Raw genomic sequence first — 10,896 nt, forward strand, 5'->3', positions numbered from 1 at the left:
AACAACCCAAGTGCCCATCAATTCATGAGTGGATTAATAAAATGTGGTATATGTATACCATGGAGTACCACTCAGCCATAAAAAACAACGGTGAATTAATATCTCTTGTATTATCCTGGATGGAGCTAGAGCCCATTCTTTGAAGTGAAGTATCACAAAAATGGAAAAACAAGCACCACATGTACTCACCATCAAATTGGTATTAATTGATCAACACTTAGGTATACACATGGAAGTAACATTCATCAGGTGTCGGGCACGTGGGAGGGGGGTGGAGGTGATAGGTAAATTCACACCTAATGGTTGCGGAGCGCACTGTCTAGGGGATGTACACGCTTGTAGCTCTGACTTGGGCGGTGCAAAGGCAATATATGTAACGAAAGTGTTTGTACCCCTATAATGTTCTGAAATTTAAAAATAAATTTAAAAAAAGACAAAAAAATTTATTGCCTTAAATGCTTACATTAGAAAACAAGAAAACTGTCAAATAGATATTCTAAACTCTTGCCTAAAGACACTAGAAAAAGAAAAACAAAGTAAAGCCAAAGCAAACAGGAGAAAATAATAAAGATAAAAGCAGAAATCAATGAAACTGAAAATAGAAAAGTAGAGAAAATCACTAAAAGAAATAGTTAATCCTTTTGAAAGATCATTAAAATCAATAAACCTCTAGCAAGACTGACCAAAAAAAAGAGAGATAAAAGACATAAATTATCAATACCAAGAATGAAATAAAGGATATCACTATGGATACTGCAGATCTCAAAAGAATAATAAGAGACAACCATCAAAAACTCTACACACATGAATTTCCCCAAAAAAGCACATACTGCCACAACTTACTCAATATGAAATAGACGATTTGAATAGCCCTATAAGTATTGGAGAAATTGAATTTGTAATTTTAAAACTCCTGAGAAGGAAATCTCCAGGCCTGAATGATTTCACTGACGAATTCTACCAGATGTTTTCAGAATATTTAACACTAGTTATTCTCAATATTTTTCAAAAAACAGAAGAGGAGGAACATTTCCCAACTCATTCGAAGAGGCTAATATTATTCTGATACCAAAACCAAATAAAGACAATATAAAAGAAGAAAACTACAGATCAATATCCTTCAGAATATAGACACAAAAATCATTTACAAAATATGAACATATGAAAACCAAAATTTAAAATGCAATACTATTTACAATCACTTGAAAAAATAACTACATAGCTATAAATCTAATAAACCATGTATAGGAATTGTATTTTGCAAACTACCAAATACTAATGAAAAAATTCAAAGTAGTTTACATAGGTGAAAAGACATGTAGATTGGAAAGTTCAACATAGTAACGGTGTTAATTTTCCCCAAATTGCCATATAGGTTTAGCACAATTCCTATCAAAATCCCAGCGGTAATTTTTTATAGATTTAGATGAGATTATCTGAAATGTATATGGAAAGGTAAAGAAACTAAAATAGCTAAAAGTTTTTGAAAAAGAATAAAGCGGGAGGAATCATATTACCTGATTTTAAGATATTATATAGTTACAGTAATCAGGAGTGTGTGGTACTAGCAATAGATGCATAGATAAGTGGAACAGAACATACAATCCAAAAATAAACTGACAAGTACAGTCAACTGATTTTTATAAAAGTAATTCAATGGAGGAAGTAGAGTCTTCTCAGCCATGCATATTGGATGGCCATTGGCAGATAAATAAATAAAACTTCAAACTAAAGTCTACCACCTTATACAATTTTTTTTTTTTTTTTTTTGAGACAGAGTCTCACTTTGTTGCCCAGGCTAGAGTGAGTGCCGTGGCGTCAGCCTAGCTCACACAACCTCAAACTCCTGGGCTCAAGCGATCCTCCTGCCTCAGCCTCCCGAGTAGCTGGGACTACAGGCATGCGCCACTATGCCCGGCTAATTTTTCTATATATATATTTTTAGTTGTCCATATAATTTCTTTCTATTTTTTTTTAGTAGAGACGGGGTCTCGTTCTTGCTCAGGCTGGTCTCGAACTCCTGACCTTGAGCGATCCACCCGCCTCGGCCTCCCAGAGTGCTAGGATTACAGGCATAAGCCACCGCGCCCGGCCCCTTATACAATTATTAACTCAAAGTGGATTATAGATTTAAATGTAAAATGTAAAACTATAACACTTTTAGAAGAAAAAGAAAGGAAGAAAGAAAGAGAAAGAAGGAAGGAAGAGAAAGAAAGAAACAAAGAAAGAGGAAGAGAGAAAAGAGAAAGAGAGAAAGAAAGAAGAAAGAGAGAGAGAAAGTATTTGATATCTAAGACACAATGCATAGCTGTTAGACATGACACCAAAAGCATGATCCATCCATAGGAAAAAAATCAATAAATTGATTGGACTTCTAAAAATTAAAATACTTTTGTTCTGTGTAAGACCCTGTTAGGAAGATGAAATGACAAGCTACAGACTGGGAGGAAATACTTGGAAACCACATATCTGACAAAGGATTTATATCTAGAATATATTATTTTAAATTCTCAAAACTCAACAGTATAAAAAACCACAAATGATCTAATTTTAAAACCATCAAAGACATGGAGGGACATTTCACTGAAGAAGAATACAGATGGCAAATAAGCATGTAGAAAGATATTCAACATCATTAGCCATCAGAGAAATGCAAACTAAGACCACAATGAGATATCATTACACACCATTTAAAACAACTAAAATAAGAAATTGTAATAATGCCAAATGCTGGAGACAATGTAGTGAAATTGGATCTCTCCTACATTGCTAGTTAGAATATAAAATGGTACAGCCACTTTGGAAAATAGTTTGACAGTTTCTTTAAATACTAAACATACACTTACCATTAAACTCATTAAGAGCACTCCAGGGCATTTTTCCTAGAGAACTGAAAACTGATGTCTACAAAACTTATACATGACTATTCATAGCATGTTTATTTGTAATAACCCCCAAACTTGAAGAAACTATCAAAATGCTCCTCAATAGTTGAATAGTTAAACAAAGTGTAGTCATTTACACCATGGAATACTACTCAGAAATAAAAAGGAATGAACTATATTAATACATGCAACAACTTTAAGAGTACTTATGCTGAACAAAGAAAGGCAATCTCAAATGGTACATACTGAATTATTCTATTCATATAACACTCTCAAAATGAATAAAAGTGTAGATATGGAAACAAATTAGTGACTACCAGAAGTTAAGGATGTTGATAGGGAGGGGAGAGTGACTATAAAGATATAGCATGAGGGCTATCTTTGTGGTGATGGAATAATTCTGTATCTTGATTATTGTGGTAGTTATGCAAATATAAACATGATAAAATGGCATCGAACTATACACATATATTATATCCAAGTCAATTTCCTCATTCTGTTATTGTACTATGGTAAGATGTAACCATTGGTAAAATCTGGATTCAAGGTTCAAGAACCCCTCTGTACTATTTTTGAAAATTCCTGTGAATCTATAATTATTTAAAACTAAGAAGTTTTTTAAAAATCCTGCATCTTTCACTAAACTCAGACTTCGGAAAAAGCCACTGTGTTCCAAGCCAAGCAAGGAGATGAAACTGCCTAATATGGCAGTAGTGGGAAAAGTCCTATCCACCCCAAGTTCTCCTTGCTTCCTCCCTCTGCCACGGCCTGTTATAAGTACCACTAAATGCATAGATTTGTGTTGCCTAGAAGTCAGAGTAATCTCTAAGTGAGAGGAGTACTTCCACCAACTAGCCACTTCTTGGCATTCCCCATAATCACATACCAGAACAGAAGCCCATCACAAACTTCAAGTCAAAGTTGTCCTGTGTGTTAAGATCTATGAGAAAAAGGATCTCAGAGTCCCCAGGCATTGTAGAAATATTATTGTAGTAAGATAAGAGATGCTAGGCTCTGAACTCCAATACAGGTCCCTCAATTTTTCAGACTTAACCCATGTGTGTGGGGTGAGGGAGGGAGGAGCCAGGAGACTGCCTAATTCAGCTGTGGCAGAAAGAGGCACACCTGAGAAGCATCTATCTGACAGCCAACTGAAAGGCCCCGCAGTGATATATTAGAGGGCTGTACATAGCAACTTAGAATTGTCCTCCTATGGTCCAGAAACTATCATAGCTAGCCTATGACTTCAGTGGGCAGAAATTATCTGATACCCTCACACCACGTAATGGCCCCTTGGAAGAGTTACAGAAAACCAAGGATCCCAAAGGTTCACTATCTTTCTTTTACTTTTATTTATAAAGGGCCCACGACTTGGATACAAATCACAGTTACAGATAGCACAGAGGTGGGCAGAACAAAAGAAATCAAAGTCCAAATGCTAGGTTGGGTAGGATAAGATAAAGGTAGGTAAGGTCAGAAATACCAAGTCTAGTTGCCTATAGAACATAAGAGCTATATATGCAGGATATGATTGTTGACCTAGGTCAAGAATTTTTGACCATACAGGTCAAGGTTTGTTGACCACACAAGTACTAATGAGTCTTGAGGGAGATCAATTCTTTCAGGGCTCCAGGGCTCATGCTGAATGACCTCAGATAAACAGGTTCCTAGTATAACTTTATGGGATATATGCATACTCATTATAGCTGCAAATGGCTCTAAAATAATAACAAATTCTCCTCATCTGATTTAAATGTTGAGAAACCTGAAATTCTGTTAGGTCATCGCCTTCCTCTTCCACCTTGCCTTTGTCTTGATATGTATCCCTTTCAAAGAGTGGTAAAACAGTAAGTAATTAATGATGATGTTCTTTTCTCGTAGGCCATACAAATAATGACTGGCCTGATAATTCACAGCCTGGGAGTTTTGTGGTCATATTTGCTTCTCACCCAATTGATAGCACTTCACAAAGAATATCTTCCTCTTGTAGCAATGACAGGATACTCATTTTGGTCATCCTGGTCTGTAAGTAAATAATCTAATCCCTGATTGTTATTCATTAATGTATTCATTACATTTAATGACTGTTTCTGAGCCAAGCAGTGTGCTAGAGTTAGAACACTAAAAATTCACAATCCCTATTCTCAAGGAACTCAATTCTTTTATCTAGTTGAAAAAGAATATATCAATATAAAAGAATCCTTAGATTCTTATCAGTAATGTTCTTTCATCATAAGAGTCTATTTTGTATCATGGCCACTTTTTACACCTACTTAAATATAGGGAACAATGGTAAGATGCACAAAGGGCATTTTGGGGAAACATAAAATTATTGGTGACTATTTAACTACCCATATGGCATTTATTTTGCCAGTGGGCAAGTAAAAATGGGAGAACATAATTGCTGAGGAAATATTAGGATATAGACAATGGTATGCAGGGGAAAAATGAAATGTTTGTGTTCTATTGATCCAAGAAGAATTTGATAGAATGGAACAGAGATTTCTAAAGTAAATTTTGTTTGTGTCTAGTAGTATGGCAAGTGATGTGCCATTGTCCTTAAAGGAGGACATCCTAAAAGAAGATGGTGGGTGGTAAGCCATTGTTCCTGACAAAATCCTGAGTGAAACTCATTATAATATCACATTTGAAATTTGGTCACTCAAACAATATTTATTGAGTATTCACTGTTTTATGCGCCTAAGACACAGCAACAGCAAAAAAGCAAAGATATTGGTCTATATGGAACTTTCATTCTAGTAGGGGGAGTATGTTAAAGATGATAAGAGTAAAAGGGTGGAGAAGATACAGCCTTCTGATTTCAAGATTGTTCTTTCTTAACCACCAAAGGAGACAAGAAAAGCCTCATCTTTCTCTGCTGCGCCCCTTTTAATAAAAGGATTTGTTCTGTAAAATTTGGATTTGGTCAAAAGGCCTCACTTAAGGACCTAGAAGGCCACAGGGTCCCTGCCCCAACCGGGTGAAGGGATATGAGTTATCATTTAAAATTAGATAGTCAACTTAGAACTCATTGAAAAAAAAAATGACTCTATTACTAATCTATTGTTATATAACAAACCACCACAAAACCCAGTGACATACAACTACAAGCGTTTATTTCTTACTCATGCAAAGTTGGCAGAGATTCAGCTGATTGAGGCTGGAACTAGGCAGACTTGGCTTCAAGCTACAGGACAGGTCCAGATCTGTTCCACGTCTATCTTATCCTCCTTAGACTAGTGGTTACTGGAGGCATATACTTCTCACAATGAAAGGTAGGGACACAAGAGGACAAACCTAATCACACAAAGACATTTCAAGTCTTGGCTTGGGCCATGTCTGCTAAAATCTCAGCCAAAACAAATAAAATGGTCAAGTTCCAAGTTAAGGAGCAGGGAAGCATAATCCAACTGCCATGAGACCATGGCAAGAGTATGAAAAGGTATTATTATTGCCTGAAAGTAAAGAGTTGTGACCAACCGTTCCAACTACCACAGTGACATGTGAGCAAAGACTGAAAAAGTTATGGTTTTGTCCACACGGATATGGGAGGAGTGAACATTCCAGGACAGGAAATACCCAGAACAAAGTCTTCAATGTCTGGTGTGCCTGGAGTGTTCTAGAAAAGTGTGGCCAGTATTTCTGGAGCAGAGTAGTAGTAGAAAAGAGGTCAGAAAAATAATGGGGAGCTTATTAGCTTATTATAATATAGGGCTATATAAGCCATTGTAAGGATTTTGGCTTTTACTATAAGTGAAATTGGAGTTATTATTCTGTTTCATGAACAGTGTTAGTTAAACAGTCTGGCTTAAATTTTAAGAGGATCACTTTGGCTGCTGAGTTGAAAAGAGAATGAAGGGGGTAAAGGAGTCCGTTTAGAAAGCTACTGCAGAAATCCAGTTGAGACTCAAACAAGGTTTGGTAAGAAGTGAAGTGAAGGTTGTTGAAATTAATGATTTTTTTATCTTGCACATTATTATTTTTTCTTTTTTAATTTCAGCATATTATGGGGTAAAAATGTTAAGGTCACATATATTGCCTTTGCCCTGCCCGAGTGAGTCAGAGCTTCAAGCATGTCCATCTCCCAGACGGTGTGCACTGTACCCATGAATATATCCATCCCCTCTTCCCTCCTCCCACTTGCCTGACACCTGATGAATGTTACTACTATATGTGCACCTAGGTGTCGATCAATTAATATCAACTTGATGCTGAGTACATGTGGTGCTTGTTTTACCATTCTTGTGAAACTTCACCTAGTAGAATGGGTTCCAGCTCTATCCAGGATAATACAAGAGGTGCAAGATCAGCATTGTTTTTTGTGGCTGAGTACTATTCCATGGTATACATAGACCACATTTTATTAATCCACTCATATATTGATGAGCACTTAGGTTGTTTCCACATCTTTGCAATTGTGAATTGTGCTATTACAAATATTCCAGTGTGGATGTCTTTTTTTAGAATGTCTTTTTATTCCCTTGAATAGATGCCCAGTAAGGGGATTGCTGGATCAAGTGGTAGCTCTGCTTTTAGTTCTTTGAGGTATCTCCATATTACTTTCCATAGAGGTTGTACTAATTTGTAGTCCCACCAGCAGAGTATGAGTGTTCCTATCTCTTCACATCCCTGCCAACATTTGTTGTTTGGGACTTTTTGATAAAAGCCATTCTCACTGCAGTTAAGTGATATCTCATTGTGGTTTTGATTTGCATTTCTTTGATGATTGGAGATGTTGAGCATTTTTTCATAATTTGTTGGCCATTACTCTGTCTCCTTTTGAAAAGTTTCTGTTCCTGTCCTTTGCCCACTTTTTAATGGGGTTGTTTGATTTTTCTTGCTTATTTTCCTGAGTTCTATGTAGATTCTACTTATCAGCCCTTTATTGGATGTATAGAATGCAAATATTTTCTCCTATTCTGTAGGTTGTCTGTTTTTTCTTGTGATAATTTCCTTGGCTGTGCAGAGGCTTTTTAATTTGAGCAGGTCCCATTTATTTATTTTTCTTGTTGCTGCGATTGCCTTTGGGGTCTTCTTCATAAATTCTTTCCCTAGGCTGATGTCTGTAAGATTTTTTCCAACATTTTCTTCTAAAATTCTTATAGTTTCATGCCTTAAGTCTGTTATCCAATGTGAGTTGATTTTTTTATTTCAGCATATTATGAGGGTACAAAAGTTTAGGTTACATATATTGCTCTTGCCCCTCCCACCCCGAATCAGAGCTTCAAGTGTGTCCATACCCTAGGTTTAAGTCTGTTATCCACTGTGATTTGATTTTTGTGAGAGGTGTAAGGTGCAGGTCTTGTTTCAGTCTTCTATATGTGACTATTCAGTTTTCCCAGCACCATTTATTGAATAAGAATTCTTTTCCCCAGTGTATGTTTTTGTCTGCTTTGTCAAAGATTAGATGGCTATGCGAGGATGGTTTTATATCTGGGTTCTCAGTTATGTTCCAGTGGTCTATGTCTCTGTTCTTGTGACAGTACCATACTGCTTTAGTTACTATAGCCTTGTAGTATAGCTTGAAGTCTGGTAAATTGATGCCTCATAATTTGTTCTTTTTGCTTAAGATTACTTTTGTTATATGGGATCTTCTCTGGTTCCATACGAAGCATATATTCTCTTTGGGTCTGGTGTGTGAAAGAAGTTAAAGACAATTCCCATGACTTGACATCTACTGATTCAGGGAAGATCATGGATAGAATTGGTTTTCTGAGGAAGATGATGTATTTGTTTTGAACATGTTGAGTTTGAGATATTTATTTAATATTCAACTGGAAATATCAAGTAGCCTATTGGATATAGAATCTAGAGTTCAGAAGAGAGAGTTAGGCTCAAGATAGATTTGGTAGTCTTTGGCAAGAAGATATTTGAAAGCCATGAGACTAGATGAGATCACCAAGGAAGTGAGTGAAAATAGAGAAGAAGAGACAACTAAGAACTAGAGCTGCACTGTCCAGTACATCAGTCACTAGTCATGTGTAGCTATTGAGCCTGCAAAATGCAGCTAAACCACACTGAGAAGTGCTATCAATGTAAAATACACAAGATTCTAAAGAATTAGTATAAATAAAAAGAATGTAAAATATATGATTAATAATTGTGTATTGTTCCTGTGTTGAAATGATGTTTTGAATATATTGAGGTTATATAAAATATATTATTAAAATCAATTTCATATATTTCTTTTTAGTTTTCTTAGTGTGGTGCTAAAAAACCTAAAATTACATATGTTGCTTGCATTGTATTTCTATTGGACAGCTCTAGACAAGATTCCAACTGAGGGCAGTGCTATGATTAGACTGTTTTTAATATAATCACTCCATGAGTAATAAAAGATTAGATTTAAGAATACTAGGGAAGTTAGAGAAGGTTACCACAGTGGTTCAGATAAGAAAAATGAGAGCCTTAATTCAATTTAAAGGTGCCAAGCATATGAGTTCTTAGTCTGTTTTGTGTTGCTCTAACTGAATACCAGAGACTGAGTAATTTATAAAGAAAAAAATTATTTCTCATAGTTCTAGGGGCTGGGAAGTCCAATGTCAAGGTGCTAGCATCTTGTGAGGGCCTTTGTGCTGCATCATCCCATGGCAGAAGTTGGAAGGGCAAACAAGAGTGAGAAACAAGAGAGAGCTGAACTTGCTTTTATGACAACCTACTCTGGTGATAATGAATCCACTCCCATGACAACAACGTTAATCCACTCATGAGGGCAAAGCCCTCATAGACTAATCACCCCTTAATGGCACGATGTGCTAATACCATCACGATGGCAATTACATTTTTGCATGAATTTTTGAGGAGACATTCAAACCACAGCAGGTTCGAAGGATTTTTCTGAAATTACTAGATAACTAAATAATTGAACAGATGAATCAATTGTATTAATATATCAAAAAATCTGATTAAAAACAAGGCTGGCATTGTAAAAATTGTCACATATATTTATATTTATAATATGAAAGTATTAGTTGAAATTATTCAGGGATTTTTTGTTTGTTTAACTGAAACAATTTTTCTCAAACTGCTGTTTCCTCTATTTAATATATATTTTGATTTAATTCAAGAATTATTTATTTACCATTTAATTTGTGTGTCGCATTTTACTAGATATAAGAATTAGAATAAAAATAAATAAGTTATTTACTCCCAACAAATTTATACTTCAGACTGAGAAACATTCTTTTTTTCCTTTTCTTTAAAAAAGTTTTCCAAGTCTATTAAATGCCAGTTACATTGTGGGGGAGAAAGGGACTTTTGAAGGAAATCCTGGTTCAAGTAATAACAACATTATTCATAATCAAAAATGTTTTGATTGTTGTGAGGATTTCTCATCCTTTCAAAATGCCTTCTCAATTTTCAAAATATTTTTCAGAGATCTTATTAGAAATGTTAGTTCTGGATCTTACATGATGTTGCCAGTGTTTTCCATGAACTTATTTTCAACATGGACAGGAAGATCTTATAATCACTAATATTTGCATGAGGTCATTAATACATTGGATCAGAAGGTTTTTTCTATGTATTTTATTTATTAATTTTTCATTAACAAATAAAAATAATGTATATATTTATGATGCACAACATGATATTTTGATACACGTACACATTGTGGAATGTCTAAATCAAGATATTTAACATAGGCACATAAGCATTATTTCATATACTTATCATTTCTTTGTAGTGAGAACACTTAAAATCTACTCTCTTAACAATTTATAAGTATACAATATTTTGTTATTAACTGTAGTCACCATCATGTACAATAAATCTCTTAAAATTACTTATTCCTTCTGTTTAACTGGAATTTTATGTCCTTTGACCAGCATCTCCCTAATCTCCCCACCCTCAAGCCTCTGGTTACCACATTTTACTCCTTGTTTCTGTGAGTTCTAGTTTTTTTAATTACACATAAAAATGAGATCATGTAGAATATACCTGGCTTATTTCACTTAACATAGTGTCTTCCATGTTCCTCCATGTTGTTGCAAATAATACGATTTTCTTCTCT

The sequence above is a fragment of the Eulemur rufifrons genome, chromosome 6 (genome assembly GCF_041146395.1).
Source record: "Eulemur rufifrons isolate Redbay chromosome 6, OSU_ERuf_1, whole genome shotgun sequence".
NCBI lineage: Eukaryota > Metazoa > Chordata > Mammalia > Primates > Lemuridae > Eulemur > Eulemur rufifrons.